This window comes from Triticum urartu, chromosome 1A (genome assembly GCF_056163025.1).
Source record: "Triticum urartu cultivar PI428250 chromosome 1A, HENAU_Tu73, whole genome shotgun sequence".
Taxonomy (NCBI): Eukaryota; Viridiplantae; Streptophyta; class Magnoliopsida; order Poales; family Poaceae; genus Triticum; species Triticum urartu.
Window position 1 is genome coordinate 108,470,890 of NC_141873.1, and position 24,136 is coordinate 108,495,025.

The 24,136-nt window shown below is 42.1% G+C and overlaps 1 pseudogene; it reads left to right on the plus strand.

The window, feature by feature from the left end:
- Window positions 1-12,535: 12,535 nt before the first annotated feature.
- Window positions 12,536-18,783, plus strand: LOC147990272 (uncharacterized; annotated as a pseudogene).
- The last annotated feature ends 5,353 nt before the right edge of the window (window positions 18,784-24,136 follow it).

A 24,136-nucleotide genomic window follows, 5' to 3' on the forward strand; every position in this document is an offset into this window, starting at 1 on the left:
TCACCTTGAACTTCGGACGCGTCTTTTTGTTCAACCTCTCTCACAAGGATTTTTGAACTTTCTCGGGCCAAGCACTTGAACTTCTAACAACAAAATTTTAGCTTTTGCTTTTTCATTATTATTTTTCATACAAAACGTACACTGTGTAGTATGTGAACTTCTGGCAGTTATCAACCTGAACTTCTGTCGGTTCCCTGAAAATATGTGAGTTTTTATAGACATTGAACCACTCTGCCTTTTTAATTGGACTTCATTCTGTCTTTTTAGAATATGAAAATATTGAAGTTTTGTAATTAATATCGAACTACTTCATTATTTCATATTGAACTTCTTGGATTATCGTTAGTTTTTTAATAAATATCAATCTACTTCGTTTAAAAAAATTGAACTTCTTGGTTTTATTATCTAGTAATGAGGAAAATCTGAGTTTTTCATATATAGTGAACTACTCAATTTTTTTTCATTTGAACTTCTTGGTATTTTAAAATTGGAATTTTCTTTGGTTTTGTAATAAACAATGAACTTCTTTGTTGTTAAATTTAAACCTCTATGTTTTTCTGAGAAACAAGAATAAATCATTTTTTTTATACAATGAACTTCTTTTTTTAATTTGAACTTCTTGGTTATTTATTTAGTAACGCGGAAAATCTATGTTTTGTAATAAACATCAAACCGCCCTCGTTATTTAAATTTGAACTTCTTTATTTTTCTTAGAAACAAGGTAAAGACCGTTAAACTTATTTTAACTGTTGTGTTTTTGTAAACACTCTTGTTGCTTTTCACATTATTTTTTGTTCTTTATTTCTCTGAAGTAATTACGTGAACTTTTTACAACAAAATGATTGAACTTTCAGAGGATGTATGTGCATAATTTCTATTTTTTATAGACATCGAACTTCCATTGCAACGCACGGGCTGTTTTTTTCTCCCGTTACAATGCCCGGGCTGTTTTGCTAGTTAATTAAAAACAAAGATTGCCGTTGGCATGCTTGTTCGATATGCAAGATATCATGTTATTTTGGGTTGCGTACTAGAGGCAAAAAGAAATTTGGTGTAGGACGGACGCAGGCGCAGCATGCCGGTAATTCAGCATAGTGGTGTGGCGTCGTCAAGCAGCATGATGCATGACGTACCCATGACCACACTTCAGCCAATCTTGCTCTACATGGATCATCACATATCCACATTCACACATACGAAACAAGTTGTACTAGCTGCTCCCGGTAGAATTTACTCCCACATCAAACACACACACGCCAGGGTCTCTCGGATTATTTGCTAGTTGCTACCAACACACCGCCTCGGCTCCACAACTCACAACTCCATCAACAATGCTTAGGTTCTCAGAAGTAAACTTCACACAGCTCACATCAGTAGCCAGCAGGAACTCAACTCCATCAACTCTTGGCTTAGGTCTCAGCAGAGGCTCATACCAGAACTCATCAAGGCCGTAATCACACTAGGAAGAACGGCGAAGGGAGCAGGGGCCGGACGCTCCTGCGCACGTCGAAGCCCCGGAGACGCTCCAGGTTCATCACCTCGGAGTGGTCGTCGAAGAGGTTCACCTGCGCCGGCGAATCAGTTCCAAGGATCAGACCATGAAAAGAAAAGGATAGCATGCAAACATCCTGCAGTCTCAGGGAGGGATTAGGGAAGTGTCGTACCCGTGGGCCGTATCGTTTGACGAACCACTCGGAGGTGTTGGCACCGGATGTCTCGAACATGTTTCTCTCGAGCCCGAGCCGGTCGACGATCTTCGCGATGACGTCCGCCCTGAAAGAGTCCACGCGTTGGCAGACATGTATTTTATTTTACTGTGAGAAATTCAAGTAATAACAACAGAGAACAAAAAAACGCAGCAGCACACATGTACTCCATGTTTCTAATAACCACCAGCAGCAGCTCTTGGTCAAAAGTACACAAACTAAGATAACCAACTTTACTGTGAGAAACCTAGATCATTGGTGCTCAGGTTTTGGAAAACAAACACATATACAATACACACTTGACCTTCTGCAACACAACATATTGACCTTCGCAAAAACAATTTTTTATGCCAAATAAACCATGCATTATTACAAGCACAATAGAACTGCAGGTGCCAGGGAAGCCGCCAAGCGTGGCTGCTGGAAAGGCTCGGCGGAAGGTCAGAGAGAGGAGCCAGGGAAGGTCGCACGTGAAGAAAGAATAGAGAAGCTTTGTTGTTTTCTAATTTTCCCATAGCCTTACGTTGTGTGCTTGTAGCACTAAGAGGCAGTAGCACCTCCGCGCGCTAGAGCATGACTACCCGAAACGTTGCTAGGCACAACCGCAGCAGGTCACGACGGTGTTGCGTATGTAGCTGCAGAAAACTGAATTTGTTCAGAGAAGTGAGAAATCTGAACCTGTAGCTTGATAGAATCTGAACTTCTACTTTTCTGAAAAAACTTGATTGCCATGGCTGGAGGATGGAGGACCCGGATGGGGGTAGCGCTGGTCAGCCCATGGGCGTCCGGGACGGCGTCACGTGCGCCGATGCGCGGCCTTGGGTGGTGGCAGCGACAGAGGTAGGGGAAGGCCGGCGTGTGGAAGGGGAGGTGCTGGAGCAAACTTACAGCGGCAGGTGGAGGAGGGCCGTGGAGGTCACTTGCTATTATGGGAGGCCGACAGCCGTAGTGTGAAGCTCCTCGTCCACCCGAGATGCTCGACCAGAACTGCGGTGGATGGGGCCGGAGTGCTGATCCACGGGAAGGTCAAGATGGCTGACGCTAGAAGGTCAACAGTCCCTGTAGATCCACCAGAGCCGTGTCTTCACCGGAGAAAAGAGAGGGAGGAGCGGCGCATGGCTAGGAGGCGGCCGGAGGAGCTATGTGGGCCGCTGACACTGGCGGAAGGATGGGCCGGAGGAGTTGTGTTGGCAGTGGATCCGGGGATGCGCCGGTTTTTGGGGGCGGGGTGAGGGCGGCGGCGCCAGTTGTGGGTGCGGTGGCGGCAGTGGGGGGCGACGACGGGCCCGGGGTGGCCGGCGGCGGGAGGTGCGCCGGCACCAGGCGCGGCGGCGATTGTGGAGGAGGCGGGGAAGGTAGAATCGGGCGGGGACGGGGATCGTGGGCGAGTGGTCGGGGTGTGGGTGATCTTTTTTTTCGGCCACTGTACCGATTCGGGAGTTCGGGAGGATCCCATCGCCCCTATATAGCACGCGTCGTGATCATAATAACTATTCTGATCCCATGATCAGAATAGTGTTTCTCTCTCTCTCTCTCTCTCTCTCTCTATATATATATATATATATAAGTTTTGGCCTCGCGAAGGAGAAAGCATCGCTCAAGCTTGGGGGAGGCTTAAGTCAATGTTATATTCATGCCCCAATCATGAGCTCTCAAGAGAAATTATTATTCAAAATTTTATGCCCCGCTTTCTCTCAATAATCGCTCTATGCTCGATACTTCTTGTACTGGTTCTTTTATGATGAAGACTATTGAATTCAAATGAGATTTATTGGAAAGAATTAAACGCAACTCTGAATATTGGGAACTCGACGAAGGTAAGGAGTCAAGTATAACACCTAAGTTTGATTGTGTTAAATCTTTTATGAATACCGATGCTTTTCGTGAATTTAGCACTAAATATGGACTTGACTCTGAGATAGTAGCTTCTTTCTGTGAATCATTTGCTACTCATGTTGATCTCCCAAAGGAGAAGTGGATTAAATATCATCCTCCCATTGAAGTAAAAGTAGTTGAGCCTATTAAAGTTGAAGAAAAGACTATCACTTATAATGTTGATCCTATTGTCCCTACCGCTTATATTGAGAAACCACCTTTTCCTATTAGAATAAAGGATCATGCTAAAGATTCAATTGTGGTTCGTAAGAGTAATACTAGAACACCTACACCCTCTGAGCAAATTAAAGTTGAACCTAGTATTGCTATGGTTAAGGATCTCTAGTCCGATAATATTGATGGGCATGTTATTTACTTTTGTGATGAAGCTGCTAGAATTGCTAGACCTGATACTAAAAATAAACATAGACCTGTTGTAGGCATGCCTGTTATTTCTGTTAAAATAGGAGATCATTTCTATCATGGCTTATGTGATATGGGTGCTAGTGCGAGTGCAATACCTCATTTTTTATATGAAGAAATTATGCATTATATTGCACCCGCTGAGATAGAAGGTATTGATGTTACAATTAAGCTTGCCAATAGAGATACTATCTCACCGATTGGGATTGTTAGAGAAGTTGAAGTCTTGAGTGGGAAAGTTAAATATCCTGCTGATTTTCTTGTTCTTGGTTCCCCACAAGATGACTTTTGTCCCATTATATTTGCTAGACCCTTCTTGAATACTGTTAATGCTAAGATAGACTGCAAAAATGATATTGTTTCTGTTGGTTTAGGAGATATGTCTCATGATTTTAATTTTGCTAAATTTCGTAGACCACCCCATGATAAAGAATTGCCTAGTAAATATGAAATTATTGGTCTTTCTTCTATTTCCGTGCCTCCTAATGATCCTTAGAAGAATATTTGCTAGACCATGAAAATGATATGTTTATGAGTGAAAGAAGGGAAATAGATGAAATATTCTTCAAACAGGGACGTATTTTGAAACACAACTTGCCTATCGAAATTTTAGGGGATCCTCCTCCACCAAAGGTTGACCCCGTGTTTGAGCTTAAACCATTACCTAATACTCTTAAATATGCTTATCTTGATGAAAAGAAGATATATCCCGTTATTATTAGTGCTAACTTTTCAGAGCAAGAAGAGGAGAAATTATTGAAAACTCTGAAGAAGCACCGTGCTGCTATTGGATATACTCTTGATGATCTTAAGGGCATTAGTCCCACTCTATGCCAGCACAAAATAAAATTGGTTAAAGATGCTAAACCTGTTGTTGATCACCAACGACGGTTAAATCCCAAGATGAAAGAAGTGGTAAGAAAAGGAATACTAAAGCTTCTGGATGCAGGTATAATTTATCCCATTGCTGATAGTCAGTGGGTAAGTCTTGTCCATTGTGTCCCTAAGAAGGAAGGTATTACTATTGTTCCTAATGATAAAGATGAATTGATCCCACAAAGAATTGTTACAGGTTATAGATTGGTAATTGATTTCCGCAAACTAAATAAAGCTACTAAAAAGGATCATTACCCTTTACCTTTCATTGATCAAATGCTAGAAAGATTATCCAAACATACACATTTTTGCTTTCTAGATGGTTATTCCGATTTCTCTCAAATACCCGTGTCAAAAGAGGATCAGGAAAAGACCACTTTTACTTGCCCTTTCGGTAACTTTTCTTATAGACGTATGCCTTTTGGTTTATGTAATGCACCTGCTACCTTTCAAAGATGTATGACCGCTATATTCTCTAACTTATATGAAAATATTGTTGAGGTTTTCATGCATGATTTTTCCGTATATGGAACTTCTTTTGATGACTGCTTAAGCAACCTTGATCGAGTTTTGTAGAGGTGTGAAGAAAATAATCTTGTCTTGTATTGGGAGAAGTGCCACTTTATGGTTAATGAAGGCATTGTCTTGGGGCATAAAATTTCTGAAAAAGGTATTGAAGTTGATAAAGCTAAAGTTGATGCTATTGAAAAGATGTCATGTCCTAAGGACATTAAAGGTATAAGAAGTTTCCTTGGTCATGCCGGTTTTTATAGGAGGTTCATAAAAGACTTCTCAAAAAATTCCAGGCCTCTGACTAATCTCTTACAAAAAGATGTTCCTTTTGTATTTGATGATGATTGTGTAGAAGCATTTGAAATACTTAAGAAAGCCTTGATTTCTGCACCTATTGTTCAGCCTCCTGATTGGAATTTACCCTTTGAAATTATGTGTGATGCTAGTGATTATGCTGTAGGTGCTGTTTTAGGACAATGAGTTGATAAGAAATTAAATGTTATGCAATGTGCTAGTAAAACTCTAGACAATGCCCAAAGAAATTATGCTACTACCGAAAATGAATTTTTAGCAGTTGTATTGGCTTGTGATAAGTTCAGACCTTATATTGTTGATTCTAAAGTAACTGTTCACACTGATCATGCTGCTATTAAATATCTTATGGAAAAGAAAGATGCTAAACCTAGACTTATTAGATGGGTTTTCCTACTACAAGAATTTGATTTGCATATTATTGATAGAAAGGGAGCTGAGAACCCCGTTGCAGACAACTTGTCTAGGTTAGAGAATGTTCTTGATGACCCACTACCTATTGATGATAGCTTTCCTGATGAACAATTAGCTGTCATAAATGCTTCTCGTAGTGCTCCATGGTATGCTGATTATGCTAATTACATAGTTGCTAAATTTATACCATCGAGTATCACATACCAGCAAAATAAAAAGTTCTTTTATGATTTAAGACATTACTTTTGGGATGACCCACACCTTTATAAAGGAGTAGATGGTGTTATTAGACACTGTGTACCTGAGCATGAACATGAACAGATCCTACGCAAGTGTCACTCCGAGGTTTATGGAGGACACCACGCTGGAGATAGAACTGCACATAAGGTATTGCAATCAGGTTTTTATTGGCCTACTCTCTTCAAGGATGCCCGTAAGTTTGTCTTGTCTTGTGATGAATGTCAAAGAATTCATAATATTAGTAGACGGCAAGAAATGCCTATGAATTATTCACTTGTTATTGAACCATTTGATGTTTGGGGCTTTGATTATATGGGACCGTTTCCTTCCTCTAATGGGTATACATATATTTTAGTTGCTATTGATTACGTTACTAACTGGGTAGAAGCTATTCCAACTAGTAGTGCTGATCATAACACCTCTATTAAGATGCTTAAAGAAGTTATTTTTCTGAGGTTTGGAATCCCTAGATATTTAATGACTAATGGTGGTTCACATGGAGCTTTTCGTAAAATGCTTGCTAAGTATGATGTTAATCATAGAATTGCATCTCCATATCATCCACAGTCTAGTGGTCAAGTAGAACTGAGTAATAGAGAGCTTAAATTAATTTTGCAAAAGACTGTTAATACATCTAGAAAGAATTGGTCCAAGAAACTTGATGATGCATTATGGGCATATAGAACTGCATATAAAAATCCTATGGGTATGTCTCCATATAAAATGGTCTATGGAAAAGCATGTCACTTACCTCTTGAACTAGAACATAAGGCATATTGGGCCATTAAAGAGGTCAATTATGACTTCAAACTTTCCGGTGAGAAGAGACTATTTGACATTAGCTCACTTGATGAATGGAGAAGACAAGCCTATGAGAATGCCAAACTATTTAAAGAAAAAGTTAAAAGATGGCATGACAAAAGGATACAAAAATGTGAGTTTAATGTAGGTGATTATGTATTGTTATACAACTCTCGTTTAAGATTTTTTGCAGGAAAACTCCTCTCTAAATGGGTAGGTCCTTACGTTATCGAGGAGGTCTATCGTTCCGGTGCTATAAAAATCAACAACTTTGAAGGCAGAAATCCAAGGGAGGTGAATGGTCAAAGAATCAAACATTATATCTCAGGTAATCCCATAAATGTTGAAACTAATGTTATTGAAACCGTAATCCTGGAGGAGTATATAAGGGATACCTTCCAGAATGTTTTAGCCTCGGAAAAGGAATATGTATGTGGTACGGTAAGTAAACCGACTCCAAAACAGTTCTAATAGCAATTTTTATCCGTTTTGGAATATTTAAGAAAATAGGAAAATAAGAAGTAGTCCAGGAAGGACACGAGACATCCATGAGGGTGAAGGGCGCGCCCTACCCCCCTGGGCGCGCCCCCTGCCTCGTGGGCACCTCATGTGGTCTCCGGACTCCGTTTTCTTGTGTGATACTTCTTTTGGTCGGTAAGAATTCATTATATAATCTCCCAAAGGTTTTGACCACTGTATCATGCAAATATCTTCTATCTTTGTTTCAAGCTGTTTTTTGATAGATCTAGATCGCGATGACGTCTTCAAGTGCCCCCAAGGACAAGTTCTTCGAGAAGGTCATCAACCCCTACCTTGCGGAGGTGCTGCAACACCCTCAAACCATCGAGATGCGTGAGGGGTTGCTGCACATCCGCGATGTTGAGGGACCAAGGAGGACCGGAAGCATGGAGACAAGACTCGAAGAAATGGAGCAACAAGTTTTCAACTGCTAGGAGATGGTGGAACGTGGACTCGACACCAACCACATAATGATCATGGAGTTCACCAACAAAACCAAGCTAGATGCCAAGAACATCGGGGAGACCATCTTCAAGCTTCACAAGAAAATCGAGCATCTCCAAGCCCAGATCTATGACCTGCAAAACCAAAACTGTGAGTATGAATATAGATTCAAGAGGATGATTTTGGCTGCAGATTCGAGGATCCCGGAGACTCGATCATCCTTCTATGATGGTGAGCCTATGCCTTGGAAGATGGATGACAAGCCTACATCATCAACAACTCCATCATCACCACCTCCGAGGAAGGAGACACAAACACATGGGTATGGGCACTCCCCTCGGCAACTTCTTAGGGGAGTGCCCCGGTATCGTATCACCATCACACTTCTATCTTTACCGTTTTTCTTAGTTCGATCCTTTTGGTAATATCATGATCTATTAGAATAAAGTTTTAGTATGATATAGTTTTGAGTTTTGCTTTATGATCCTTCTATGTAATCGAGTCCGTGAGCTATATATAATAAAGTTTAGTGTTGAGTCAAGGGCTTGGTTATCTTGCTATGATCTTGAGGGAATAAAAGAAAGTATAAAAAGAAATAGAGAGATCATATTGATCTTATGGAGAGTAATGACTTCACTTATAAAGAGTAGGATGAATAAAAGTTGTTGAGAGTTGACAAACATAGTTTTGGTCATCGTTGCAATTAATAGGAAGTAATAAAGAAAGAGAGGTTTTCACATATAAATATACTATCTTGGACATCTTTTATGATTGTGAGCACTCATTAAAATATGACATGCTAAAAAGTTGACGTTGGACAAGGAAGACAACGTAATGGGTTATGTTTTCTTATATCCGAAATAAAGTATATTGTCATGAATCATCCAACATGTTGAGCTTGCCTTTCCCCCTCATGCTAGCCGAATTCTTTGCACCAAGTAGAGATACTACTTGTTCTTCCAAATATCCTTAAAACCCGGTTTTGCCATGAGAGTCCACCATAGCTACCTATGGATTGAGTAAGATTGTAACATCCCAATTTTCCTAAATTAGCATGTTAATAGATCATTCATATGCATATCATATTTTTATTGCATTATTTGCTTTTACAGAATATTCAAATCATTATGCAACAAAAGGCAATTTATTTGGAGTGGAGATAACATGACTTCTCCCCTATTTAAAAAATGTTCATAATGTGCAGAATATTGTTTCCAGTTCATCTGATATGTTCTGGTAATTTTTGTGATCTTCAAAGTATTTTAATTGTGTGTTATTTTACTGTTTGTGTGGCCTATTGCATAAAAAAAATATATTCAAAAATTGCATTAGGTGAGGAACTAGTGTTCCTGTAGTTTATATTAGTAGTATATATTTTACTATGTGTCTAAGTATTTTTCCTAGATTTTATTCTGGTGTTTTTATTTTAGTTTTTGGTTCTGTAGTTTTGTTTAAAAAAACACCAGCCAGCCCGCCTGCTAGTGCCGCAACGCACACGCGCGGCCCAGCAAGCCAGCCACAGCCCAGCTCCCGTCGCCCGCAGCCTACCTAACCGCGAAGCGGTAAGCGTAGCAGCCAGCCGCGCCCGAACCGCGCCTGACCCGCGCCCGATCCACCCCGCGTTCAGCCCCTGACCCGCGGGCCCCACGCCGCTTTCTCCTTCCTCCGGTCGGACGCACGCCGCCGAGCCGAGCCCGGATCAATCTGCGCCCCTGTTCGATACCGTTCTCCTCAGGGACACCGTACGCGAGCCCAACTTCTCGAGAGACCCCGCACCCCCTCCTCGATCTTCCTCGTTGCCGAACGTGGGAGCTAGGGCGAAACGGATCTCACCAGAGTCCATGCCGACCGCCGCCGTTCACTGGAGGATGTCGTTGTCGTAAGATCACCGCAGCCGCACCGCTTGCCCTCTTTGTTTTCCCCCCGCCACGAAGAGCTCCCTAACATCCTTGCGTGGCCGGAATCGCAGCGGAGCCGGAGGAACAAGCTCGACCGACGCACCGGAGCAGCCACCGTTCACATCCTCATCACTGTCAGTAGAGGACGCCCCGCCGCCGTTGAACACCACCACCACCTCCGCTACTCACCGCCGCACCCATCCGTTGCTTCACCATCGCCGGAGACCCGCCGGAAACGCGCCGCCGCCGACGCCCCAGACTGCCGCCGCCGTCCTCGGTTGCTGGTGAGCACGCACGTGCAGTGTTTCACCTGGGCTAATCACGAGTGAACACGTGGCAGTTTGCTACAGTACACGCAGGAACTGTGCAGGAGATTTCTGTTGTTTTTGTTTTCTTTCTAGATTTCATCTCTAACTTCAAATAGCTATATCTTTTAGTCTATAGCTCCAATTTAGGCAATTCTTTTTCCTATGCTCTCACAAAAATTAGCACGTTATCACAGTACCAACTTTGCACATGTTTGCACTGTTCAAATTTGAATTCGTTTGAATTTGAATTAAATCTTCCGGAGGCCGTAACTCTCAAACCATTTGTCGGTTTTAAGTGATTCTTTTTGCGTTGTGACCGTAGTGCATGTTAGTTCTGTTATGCTGCTGTTGTTGAGTTTCAAAAATGGTTTTATTGCTGTTGGTTTTGTTTTGGTTCTTTTCATGTTCCAGTGATTGATTTGTTGAATTGTGTGAAACATGTAGATTGTCCGGAGTGCGACGCGAGCTATTGTCAGGAGTGTGACTTTCTGAACCAGAACCAAGGAAAGTTACACCTTGATCATCCTTTACCTATTGTTTTCTATGCATGTAGTTATATAACACCTTGAATATATGCATGTATAGGATTACTATATTATTTTGCTGTGCTGTTGAGCTATCTTCCCGTCTTTGCAAATCGTGGTAGTTGTAGGTTGCTATGCTTTGTAGACGGGGTGGTTCGTGTATTCATTGAGCTTATGTGAGGATTATATATATAATAATTTGAGTAGTAACTCAGGATTTAATTCACCTATGGGCGGAAGTGGTATTGCTAGGGTGGTTTCAAGAACATCATGGTTTATACCCTCTGAATGTAAGTGGACGGCCGCCCAGGCTCAAAAAGATCAGACAAACTTAGTGACTAGTAGCTTGCATGTGCGACCACTGGCTAAATGGGCTCTGGCTTAGTTGATCAGTTGTGGGACCCTTACCCGGATGTGCCAGCAGATGTAGATATAATAGTTGGGATGGGCCTCCTGTTGGGACTAGGGGATTACTTCTGAAAGACTTCGTCTCAATCTTCGGGTTGGGTCCAGTGGGTAAAGCGTACTAAACTCTGCAGAGTATTAAACAACTAATAATGATTAGCCGTGCCCCCGGTTATGGGTAAATTTGAGCAACTAGGCCATTACAGTTGTTGGATGATCTTGACAGATGTGACACTTAATAAATTTGTTGGGCAACTTAAGAAAAGGGTAGGTTGGAGTTGATTTTGGCAACTCAACTTTGTGCATTTAATTGTAGCAATAAAAGAACTAAATAAAATTTGACTATTAGGTAGATATTAGGATAAAATTAGCTTTCTGCAAAAATAAACCCTCAAGCCTTCCTTTTGATATATTATGCATATACATGTAGGTCTGCTTTATTATTACTCCTGTGTAACTTGCCAATACATTCCTAGTATTGACCTATATGGCTGCAACATCTCATGTTGCAGGATATTCTGACGAAGAGTAAGGTACCGTTAGGGTCGTGAGTCTGCACTCAGCATCGCCAGTGGGCTATGATGGGACTCATCGTTATTTTCTGCTACTTTTCCGCTGTTTGATTGAATAAAGCTAGCCAAGTGCTATGCAGATTGTTTTATTTTATATATTCTGGATCATACGTTGTAATAAATGATGCACTTGCTATTCTGGTATTCATCTGTACTGTGTGTGCTAGCGAGTTCGATCCAGGGACTAGCACGGTAAGCACAGAGACTCAAATCCTTCAAGGTTTGGTCGTTACAAATGGTATCAGAGCAGTGTGTTGACTGTAGGACGTGACCCTAGAAAATGGATTAGAAAAGCCATAAGAGTGAAAATTATTTTATCAACTAGTTATACTTCATGCTGTTTATTAGTTAACCCCCTCAAGTATCTTGAACAGTTAAGTAGGAACTAGTGTTGAGACCACCATTCATGTTTGTTTTATATTGCAACGTTATCGTGTAGCATATCTAATTATGCCCACTTTCGTGGTATGAAGATACTAGATTGTTTGCTTGGTTGGTAGTTGTTTGTTAAATTGCTTAGTGTCGAAATTATTCGACTATATATATATATAAAATATTACCATATTGTTTGTTGTTTGTTTGTTGGTGTTATTCGTTGTTGTGTTTTGTTGGCTTGATCATATTATGCATATGGGTAGAATATATTTATATATACATAGCTTTTGGCCCTATTATATCTATAACTCATCTATGCTTGCCCACCAGATGCCACCGAGGCGTGATACTAGACGCAATACTGCAGGAGGAGACAACAATGGAAATGGAGTACCACCATACATAGAGCAGGTTATTGAGGGACAGGCCCAGTTGATCCAGTTGCTTACTCAGAACCAGAACAACAACAACAACAACAACAACAATCCGCCGCCACCGCCACCTGTGGATATGCTTACCAGGTTCTTGAGGTTGAATCCTCAGAGGTTCTCTAGTTCCCCTGAACCTATTGTGGCTGATGACTGGCTCCGTGCAGTCAATAGGAACCTGGAGACGGTTGGATGCACTGATGCGGAGAGGGTGAGGTTTGCCTCACATTTGTTGGAGGGTCCTGCTGCAGCTTGGTAGGACAACTACTTGGTCACTTATCCCATTGCTACTATCACGTGGCCTCAGTTTCAGGATGCCTTCCGTGCTGCACATGTGTCTGCTGGTGCTATGAGTCTGAAAAAGAAGGAGTTTCGCAGTTTGCGCCAGGGAGGTCGCACAGTTAATGCGTATGTGGAGGAATTTAATAATCTTGCACGTTATGCTCCTAATGATGTTAACACTGATGCAGCTAGGAAGGAGAAATTCTTGGAGGGCCTAAATGATGACTTGAGCCTTCAGTTGACAGTGGCCACTTTTAGGAATTGTCAGGATTTGACTGATAAGGCTATTGTGCTGGAGGGAAAGCAACAGGACATAGAGAATCGCAAGAGGAAGTACAACAATAATAATAATAAGTATAATTCAGGACCACAATAGAAGCCACACACTTCATATCATGGTAATGGAGGTAATGGGCATAATCATCATGGAGGTAATGGACATAATCATCATGGAGGAAATGACCACAACCATAATGGCCAGCATCATCACAATGGGCACAAGAGTAACAATGGCAATGGTAGAGGTAATGGTAATGGTAATGGAGGGAATAATAACCAGAGCCACCAGAGTATGCCTGTGCTAAGGGATATTAGCCAGGTTCAATGCTATAAGTGTAGGCAGATGGGCCACTACTCCAATGCTTGTCCAGGGAACAAGAACGGTAATGGGGATTCAGGAGTCAGCAAGCCAAACCCCTTCCAAAAGGGTCATGTCAACCATGTTAATGTTGAGGAAGTCTATAATGAACCCGATGCAGTGATTGGTAAGTTCTTGATAAATTCAATACCTGCACTTGTTCTTTTTGATACTGGTGCATCGCATTCATTTATTTCGAGGGTATTTGTTGATAAACATTGATTGCCAACCAAAACACTTAGTATGCCTATTAGAGTGAGTTCCCCAGGAGCTGAGATGATAGCAGGTGTTGGTTGCCACCAGTTGACTTTGTCTATTGGAAAGCATGATTTTCCTACGGATTTGATTATATTGAAGTCACAAGGTCTGGATATTATTTTGGGTATGGATTGGTTGCAGTTATATAAATGTCGCATTGATTGTGCCAGTCGATCTATTACTCTCAGTGCACCAAGAGGGAAGAGGATCAAATATGTATGTAAGTATAAGCATAATCAGGTGCAGGTGAACTCTCTTAAGGGGGGTAGCCTGGAAGAGGTGCCAGTTGTGAGGGATTATCCAGATGTGTTTCCAGAGGAGTTGCCGGGTATGCCACCAGATAGGGATATTGAGTTTCTTATTGATTTAATACCGGGCACTGGACCTATTACAAAGAGACCATATAGAATGCCTCCTCAAGAGTTGGAAGAATTGAAGAAGCAAATAAGAGAATTGCAGGCACACAGATTTATTCGCCCAAGTTCATCACCTTGGGGAGCTCTAGTTTTGTTTGTGGAGAAGAAGGATGGGACCTTGATGATGTGTGTTGATTATCGTTCTCTAAATGAGGTAACCATTAAGAATAAGTATCCTTTGCCTATGATAAATGATCTGTTTGATCAGTTGGAGGGAGATACTGTGTTTTCTAAGATTGATCTTCGTTCTGGTTATCATCAATTAAAGATTCGTGAGCAAGATATTCCAAAGACTGCTTTTACTACGAGGTGTGAGTTGTATGAATATACTGTCTTGTCATTTGGATTGACTAACGCCCCTGCATACTTCATGAATATGATGAACAAGGTGTTTATGGAGTTCTTGGATAAGTTTGTGGTTGTTTTCATTGATGATATATTGGTGTTCTCCAAGAATAAGCAAGAGCATGAGGTGCATCTGCGTTTGGTAATGGAGAAACTGAGGGAACATCAGCTATATGCCAAGTTCAGCAAATGTGAGTTTTGGCTGGATGAGGTAGCATTCCTTGGACATGTTGTGTCAGGTAATGGAGTTGTAGTTGATCCATCTAAGGTTGCTGCAGTTACAGAGTGGGAGACACCCATGACAGTTGGAGAGATTCACAGCTTTTTGGGCCTTGCAGGTTATTACAGGAGGTTTATTGAGAACTTTTCCAAAATTGCGAAGCCTATGACTGAATTATTGAAGAAGGAGAAGAAGTTTGTTTGGACTGATGAATGTGAAGCCAGCTTTCAGGAATTGAAGTAGCGTTTGGTTACAGCACCAGTCTTGACTCTGCCGGATATACATAAGGACTTCCAGGTATATTGTGATGCTTCTCGTCAAGGACTTGGGAGTGTTTTGATGCAAGAAGGTAAAGTTGTTTCATATGCTTCACGTCAGCTTAAGAATCATGAGCATAATTATCCTACACATGATTTGGACTTAGCCTCAGTTGTGCATGCATTGAAAACTTGGAGGCCATATCTTATTGGTAATCATTGTGATATATTTACTGATCATAAGAGCTTGAAGTATATTTTTACTCAGAAGGATTTAAACCTCAGGCAGAGGAGATGGTTGGAGCTTATTAAGGATTATGATTTGAATGTGCAGTATCATCCTGGTAAGGCTAATGTTGTTGCTGATGCATTGAGTCGTAGGAGCCATGCTAATGCAATTAATATTGATAATATGCCACCTGAGTTATGTGAACAGTTCAGGAATCTTAGGTTGGAGATGGTTCCTAAGGGATATTTAGCAACACTTGAGGTAAAGCCTACTTTGCTTGGAAGGATCAGAGAAGCTCAAAAGAATGATAAGGAGATTGCTGAGATAAAAGAGAATATGGTTAAAGGTAAGGCAGAAGGTTTCCATGAGGATGAACATGGGGCCATATGGTTTGAGAAGCATATTTGTGTACCTCAGGTTCCAAATATCAGGAAGTTGATTCTTCATGAGGCGCATGATTCACCTTATTCTATTCACCCAGGTAATACTAAGATGTATTTGGATTTGAGGGAAAGATTTTGGTGGCCTAGCCTGAAGAGGGAAATTGCTGGGTATATTGCAACATGTGATGTGTGCCAAAGAGTTAAGGCGGAACATCAGAGACCAGCAGGTTTGTTACAGCCATTGCCTATACCTGATTGGAAGTGGGATGAGATTGGTATGGATTTCATTACAGGTCTACCCAGGACTCGGTTAGGTTATGATTCTATTTGAGTAGTTGTTGATCATCTGACTAAAGTTGCTCACTTCATCCCGGTAAAGACTACTTATACCAGTGCTCAGCTAGCAAAAATTTATATGTCTAAAATTGTTTGTATGCATGGAGTTCCAAGGAAGGTAGTGTCTGATAGAGGTACTCAGTTCACATCCAAATTTTGGCGTCAGTTGCATGAATCCTTGGGCACCAGGATGGAGTTCAGTACAGCTTTCCATCCACAGACAGATGGGCAGACAGAGAGAGAGAGATTTTGGAGGATATGTTGAGAGCTTGTGCTTTGGACTATGGGTCCAGTTGGGATGATAATTTACCTTATGCAGAGTTGTCATATAATAACAGTTACCAGGCTAGTCTGAAGATGGCACCATTTGAGGTATTGTATGGTAGGAAGAGCAGGACACCATTGATGTGGGATGAGGTTGGAGAGCGTCAATTCTTTGGACCAGACTTGATCAGAGATGCTGAGGAGAAGGTCAAGTTGATTCGTGACAGGCTGAAGATAGCATAGTCTAGGAAGAAGAGTTATGCTGATGCAAAACGTAAGGAGGTGACATATGAGGTAGGAGACCGTGCATATCTTAGAGTTTCACCACTTCATGGAATTAAGTGGTTTGGAATCAAGGGTAAGTTAGCACCACGTTTTGTGGGGCCTTACAAGATCTTGGAGCGTAGAGGAGAGGTAGCTTATCAGCTGGAGTTGCCAGAATCCTTGTCAGGAGTTCATAATGTGTTTCATGTATATCAGTTGAAGAAGTGCCATGTAGAGATGATGGATGTTCCATTGAGGGACACGGTGCCACTTGAGGCAATTCAGTTGGAGAGTGATTTGACATATGAGGAGAAGCCTGTCAAGATTCTGGAGACAGCACAAAGAGTTACTCGCACCAAGACAATCAAGTTATGCAAGGTTCAGTGGGATCATCATACAAAGGAGGAAGCTACATGGGAACGAGAGGAAGATCTCAAGCAGGATCACCCACACCTATTTGCTAGCCAGCCCGAATCTCGAGGGTGAGATTCATCTTAAGGGGGGTAGGTTTGTAACATCCCAATTTTCCTAAATTAGGATGTTAATAGATCATTCATATGCATATCATATTTTTATTGCATTATTTGCTTTTTCAGAATATTCAAATCATTATGCAACAAAAGGCAATTTATTTGGAGTGGAGATAACATGACTTCTCCCCTATTTTAAAAATGTTCATAATGTGCAGAATATTGTTTCCAGATCATCTAATATGTTCTGGTAATTTTTGTGATCTTCAAAGTATTTTAATTGTGTGTTATTTTACTGTCTGTGTGGCCTATTGCATAAAAAAATTATTTTCAAAAATTGCATTAGGTGAGGAACTAGTGTTCCTGTAGTTTATATTAGTAGTATATATTTTACTGTGTGTCTAGGTATTTTTCCTAGATTTTATTCTGGTGTTTTTATTTTAGTTTTTGGTTTTGTAGTTTTGTTTAAAAAAAACACCAGCCAGCCCGCCTGCCAGTGCCGCAGCGCACACGCGCGGCCCAGCAAGCCAGCCACGGCCCAGCTCCCGTCACCCGCAGCCCACCTAACCGTGAAGCGGTAAGCGCAGCAGCCACCACGCCCGAACCGCGCCTGACCCGCGCCCGATGCACCCCGCCTTCAGCCGCTAACCCGCGGGCCCCGCGCTGCTTTCTCCTTCCTCTGGTCGCACGCACGCCGTCGAGCCGAGCCCGGATCGATCTGCGCCCCTGTTCGATCCCGTGCTCCTCAGGGACACCGTACGCGAGCCCAACTGCTCGAGAGACCCCGCACCCCCTCCTCGATCTTCCTCGTTGCCGCACGCGGGAGCTAGGGTGAAACGGATCTTGCTAGAGTCCACGCCGACCGCCGCCGTTCGCTGTAGGATGCCGTCGTCATAAGATCACCGCAGTCGCACCGCTTGCCCTCTTCGTTTTCCCCCCTCCACGAAGAGCTCCCTGACATCCTTGCATGGCCGGAATCGCAGCGGAGCTGGAGGAACAAGCTCGACCGACGCACCGGAGCAGCCGCCATTCACATCCTCGCTGTCGTCAGTAGAGGACGCCCCACCGCCGTTGAACACCACCACCACCTCCGCTACTCACCGCCGCACCCATCCGTCGCTTCACCTTCGCTGGAGACCCGCCGGAGACGCACCGCAGCCGACGCCCGAGACCGCCGGCGCCGTCCTCTGTTGCTGGTGAGCACGCGCGCACAGTATTTCACCTGGGCAAATCACGAGTGAACACATGGCAGTTTGCTACAGTACATGCAGGAACTGTGCAGGAGATTTCTGTTGTTTTTGTTTTCTTTCCAGATTTCATATCTAACTTCAAATAGCTATATCTTTTAGTCTATAGCTCCAATTTAGGCAATTCTTTTTCCTTTGCTCTCACAAAAATCAGCACGTTATCACAGTACCAACTTTGCACATGTTTGCACTGTTCAAATTTGAATTCGTTTGAATTTGAATTAAATCTTCCGGAGGCCGTAACTCTCAAACCGTTTGTCGGCTTTAAGTGATTCTTTTTGCGTTGTGACCGTAGTGCATGTTAGTTCTGTTATGCTGCTGTTGTTGAGTTTCAAAAATGGTTTTATTGCTGTTGGTTTTGTTTTGGTTCTTTTCATGTTCCAGTGATTGATTTGTTGAATTGTGTGAAACATGTAGATTGTCCGGAGTGCGACGCGAGCTATTGTCAGGAGTGTGACTTTCTGAACCAGAACCAAGGAAAGTTACACCTTGATCATCCTTTACCTATTGTTTTCTATGCATGTAGTTATATAACACCTTGAATATATGCATGTATAGGATTACTATATTATTTTGCTATGCTGTTGAGCTATCTTCCTGTCTTTGCAAATCGTGGTAGTTGTAGGTTGCTATGCTTTGTAGACGGGGTGGTTCGTGTATTCATTGAGCTTATGTGAGGATTATTTATATAATAATTTGAGTAGTAACTCAGGATTTAATTCACCTCTGGGCGGAAGTGGTATTGCTAGGGTGGTTTCAAGAACATCATGGTTTATATCCTCTGAATGTAAGTGGACGGCCGCCCAGGCTCAAAAAGATCAGACAAACTTAGTGACTAGTAGCTTGCATGTGCGACCACTGGCTAAATGGGCTCTGGCTTAGTTGATCAGTTGTGGGACCCTTACCCGGATGTGCCAGCAGATGTAGATATAATAGTTGGGATGGGCCTCCTGTTGGGACTAGGGGACTGCTTCTGAAAGACTTCGTCTCAATCTTCGGGTTGGGTCCAGTGGGTAAAGCGTACTAAACTCTGCAGAGTATTAAAAAACTAATAATGATTAGCCGTGCTCCCGGTTATGGGTAAATTTGAGCGGCTAGGCCATTACAGTTGTTGGATGATCTTGACAGATGTGACACTTAATAAATTTGTTGGGCAACTTAAGAAAAGGGTAGGTTGGAGTTGATTTTGCCAACTCAACCTTGTGCATTTAATTGTAGCAATAAAAGAACTAAATAAAATTTGACTATTAGGTAGATATTAGGATAAATTCAGCTTTCTGCAAAAATAAACCCTCAAGCCATCCTTTTGATATACTATGCATATACATGTAGGTCTGCTTTATTATTACTCCTGTGTAACTTGCCAATACATTCCAAGTATTGACCTATATGGCTGCAACGTCTCATGTTGCAGGATATTCTAACGAAGAGTAAGGTACCGTTAGGGTTGCGAGTCTGCACTCAGCATCGCCAGTGGGCTATGATGGGACTCATCGTTATTTTCTGCTACTTTTCCGCTATTTGATTGAATAAAGCTAGCCAAGTGCTATGCAGATTGTTTTATTTTATATATTCTGGATCATACGTTGTAATAAATGATGCACTTGCTATTCTGGTATTCATCTGTACTGTGTGTGCTAGCGAGTTCGATCCAGGGACTAGCACGGTAAGCACAGAGACTCAAATTCTTCGAGGTTTGGTCATTACAAAGATCCTTCAAGTAAGTTGTCATGTTGCAGGCAATACAAATTGCTCTCTAAATATGTATGATTTATTAGTGTGGAGAAAATAAGCTTTATACGATCTTGTGATGTGGAAGCAATAAAAGCGACGGACTGCATAATAAAGGTCGATATCACAAGTGGCAATATAAAGTGACGTTCTTTCGCATTAAGATTTTGTGCATCCAACCATAAAAGCACATGACAACCTCTTCTTCCCTCTGCGAAGGGCCTATCTTTTACTTTTGTCTTTTACCTTATACAAGAGTCATGGTGATCTTCACCTTTCCTTTTTACATTTTATCCTTTGGCAAGCACATTGTGTTGGAAAGATCCAGATATATATATCCAATTGGATGTAAGTTATCATGGACTATTATTGTTGACACTACCCTTGAGGTAAAAGGTTGGGAGGCAACATTATAAGCCCCTATCTTTCTCTGTGTCCGATTAAAACTCCATACCCATAAGTATTGCGTGAGTGTTAGCAATTGTGAAAGACTAAATGATAGTTGAGTATGTGGACTTGCTGAAAAGCTCTTGTATTAACTCTTTCTGATGTTATGATAAATTGCAATTGCTTCAATGACTGAGATTATAGTTTGTTAGTTTTCATTGAAGTTTCTGATTCAGACTTGAAATTGTGAATGAATTGTTACTTTAGCATAAGAAATCATATGACAATATATATATGTTGCTCTTATACGAATGATCATGATGCCCTCATGTCCGTATTTTATTTTATCGACACCTCGATCTCTAAACATGTGGACATATTTTTCGATATCGGCTTCCGCTTGAGGACAAGCGAGGTCTAAGCTTGGGGGAGTTGATATGTCCATTTTGCATCATGCTTTTATATCAATATTTATTGCACTATGGGCTGTTATTACACATTATGTCACAATACTTCTGCACAACTCCAAAAGTCCTGAAACTCCACAGAAGTCAGTTTTAAAATATATAAAAAATATTGGGCGAAGGAAGCACCAGAGGGGGGCCACCCACCATCCACGAGGGTGGGGGCGCGCCCTACCCCCTGGGCACGCCCCCTGGCAGGCCTCCGGTGCCCATCTCTGGCTATATGAGGTTTTTCACCCTAGAAACAATCATAAGCAACCTCTCAATACAAAACTCCGCCTCCATGAGGCGGAACCTTGGCGGAACCAATCTAGGGCTCCGGCGGAGCTGTTCTGCCGGGGAAACATCCCTCCGGGAGGGGGAAATCATCACCATCGATCCTCTCGTCGTGAGGGGGTCAATCTCCATCAACATCTTCACCAGCACCATCTCATCCCAAACCCTAGTTCATCTCTTGTATCCAATCTTTGTCTCAAAACCTTAGATTGGTACCTGTAGGTTGCTAGTATTGTTGATTACTCCATGTAGTTCATGCTAGTTGGTTTATTTGGTGGAAGATCATATGTTCAGATCCTTTATGCATATTAATACCCCTTTGATTATGAACATGAATATGATTTGTGAGTAGTTATGTTTGTTCCTGAGGACATGGGAGAAGTCTTGCTATAAGTAGTCATGTGAATTTGGTATTCGTTCGATATTTTGAGGAGATGTATGTTGTCTTTCCTCTAGTGGTGTCATGTGAACGTCAACTACATGACACTTCCCCATTGATTGGGCCTAGAGGAAGGCATTGGGAAGTAATAAGTAGATGATGGCTTGCTAGAGTGACAGAAGCTTAAACCCTAGTTTATGCGTTGCTTCGTAAAAGGCTGATTTGGATCCATACGTTTCATGCTATGGTTAGGTTTACCTTATACTTCTTTTGTAGTTGTGGATGCTTGCAAGAGGGGTTAATCATAAGTGGGATGCTTGTCCAAGGAAGGGCAGTACCCAAGCACCGGTCCACCCACATATCAAATTATCAAAGTACCAAACGTGAATCATATGAGCGTGATGAAAACTAGCTTGATGATAATTCCCATGTGTCCTCGGGAGCGCTTTCCTTTATATAAGAGTTTGTCCAGGCTTGTCCTTTGCTACAAAAAGGATTGGGCCATATTGTTGCACCTCATTTACTTTTGTTACTTGTTACCCGTTACAAATTATCTTATCACAAAACTATCCATTACCGATAATTTTAGTGCTTGCAGAGAATACCTTACTAAAAACCGCTTGTAATTTCCTTCTGCTCCTTGTTGGGTTCGACACTCTTACTTATCGAAAGGACTATGATAGATTACCTACAGTTGTGGGTCATCAGCAGCATCAGAAGCATCATGATGCTTCCTCTTCTTGGCTTCAGCCTCAGCTTGCCTTGTCTTCTTCTACTCAGAAGCTGCTGAAGGGACCTTTGTCTTCGAGCCAGTCATACTGGAAGGGAAGACAATGCTCGGTCTTTCCTGTCTTGGGGCTTCGGGTTCAGCAGTAGCAGTTTTCTCCGGCTTCTTGCCGGCCATACGGGGGTCAATGCCAGGACGCCCAAGGGCCTTTCTATTCACAGCCTCGTTGTGAGCTTGTACGCATTTCTCAGCATAGTACTTCATGCGCTCATGTGAGCCTTTGGCTTCATCACGTTTCTTCTGGAACTCAGCCTTGAAGTCGTATGTGCATCTAGTGCCACCCCTAGTTGGTTTTGGAGTATTGACGACAAACATGGTTGAGGGACTAATGTGTTTGTGATGATAACACAGGTAGTAGTCCCTCATTGATCCGGTTTACCTACCAGTGATGACCCCTAAAAATGTATGAAGACATCAAAGACAATGGTGGTTCGTGAATACGTTCACGTTGAAGATAATGACTTGTGAAGACATTCATGTTGAAGATAGTGACTTGTGAACACATTCACTTGAATACTATGGAGTGCGAAGACATAGTTTATTCCGTAGTTTCCTTTTATCTTTGTTTAGTCATAGGAACCACCGTACTATCAAGTGGGGTCCAAGTGAACAGAGTTAGATGACTGAAGTGATGCTCAACCAAAATCCTATGTCTTCGAGCGAAGACAATGAGAGAAAATCTTATCCAGAGTTGGATGAGTCAGCTTTGCTTGTAGCCCAAGCCAAGCTGTTGCGTGTGTTTGAAATCCGACCGTTGGATACGCGTTGGTTCCTTAGTGACCCAGGGTCATTTCCGACATATCATGTCGGGTTGCCTCCTGGCTATAAATAGCCCACCCCTACACCATAAATTGGTGGTTGCTCAGAGTTAGTGCATGGCTTTTGTCATTTGAGAGCAACCCACCTCCGAAGCCTTTGATAGAGATATCCTTGCAAGGACATAGCCCAAAACACCCAGAGCCATAGAGTGTTAGGCATCACTGAAGTCTTTTTGTCCGTGTGACCTAAAGACTTGTTACACTTGAGGACTATGCATCCTCCAGCCAGTTAGGCGTCATGTTCTGAGCATCCAAGAGTCATTGTGGATCGCCAGTGAACAGAGTCTGTGAAGGTTTGGAAGTCTACCTTGAAGACTTACCAGAGTGATTGGGCGAGGACTGGGTGTCCTTAGCTCAAGGGGAATAAGGTGAAGACACTGTCTTCTGAGTTCAATCTCAACCTCCCTAACCAGACATACAATTTTCACAGCAACTGGAACTGGTCTACCAAGTCCTTGTCTTCACCAAGCTACTGGTTCTATCCCTTATCTTCTTTACTTTTTAGTTTTTCTTCGTGAAGTCATTGCTTGCCTACCTGATCTGTTTGACTTCACTGTGCGAAGAATATTACCTATTTGGCTTCATACTGTCTTCCATTCCGATCCATACTACCTAGTTGCTAATAGTCTTCGTGCTTTCACTATATTGCTTACCTGACTATGGCTTGTCTAGTGTAGTTCATCTTCCGCTGCATATTATATAAGCTCATACTAACTGTTTGTCTTCAAAGACCTCATGTTTTGTAGACTTTCATAAAAATCGCCTATTCACCCCCCTCTAGTCGATAACTAGCACTTTCAGAGGTCAATCATCATTTGCTTGAAGTTTTGAACATCAAGGACACTGAGCTTGGCCATATACTTCTTGAACAGAGCCTTCTCATGATCAATTTTATTTTTTAGCTCAATAATCTTCTGAGCAATGGCAAGTTCTTTGGGTATGCAGCCCTGGAATGTGACACTGATGTCAATGGGAAACTGCAGATCATCAATAGTGAGAGTGGTATCTTCAAACCATTCAGCAATGAAGTTGTTGAGAATATCTACAATAAAG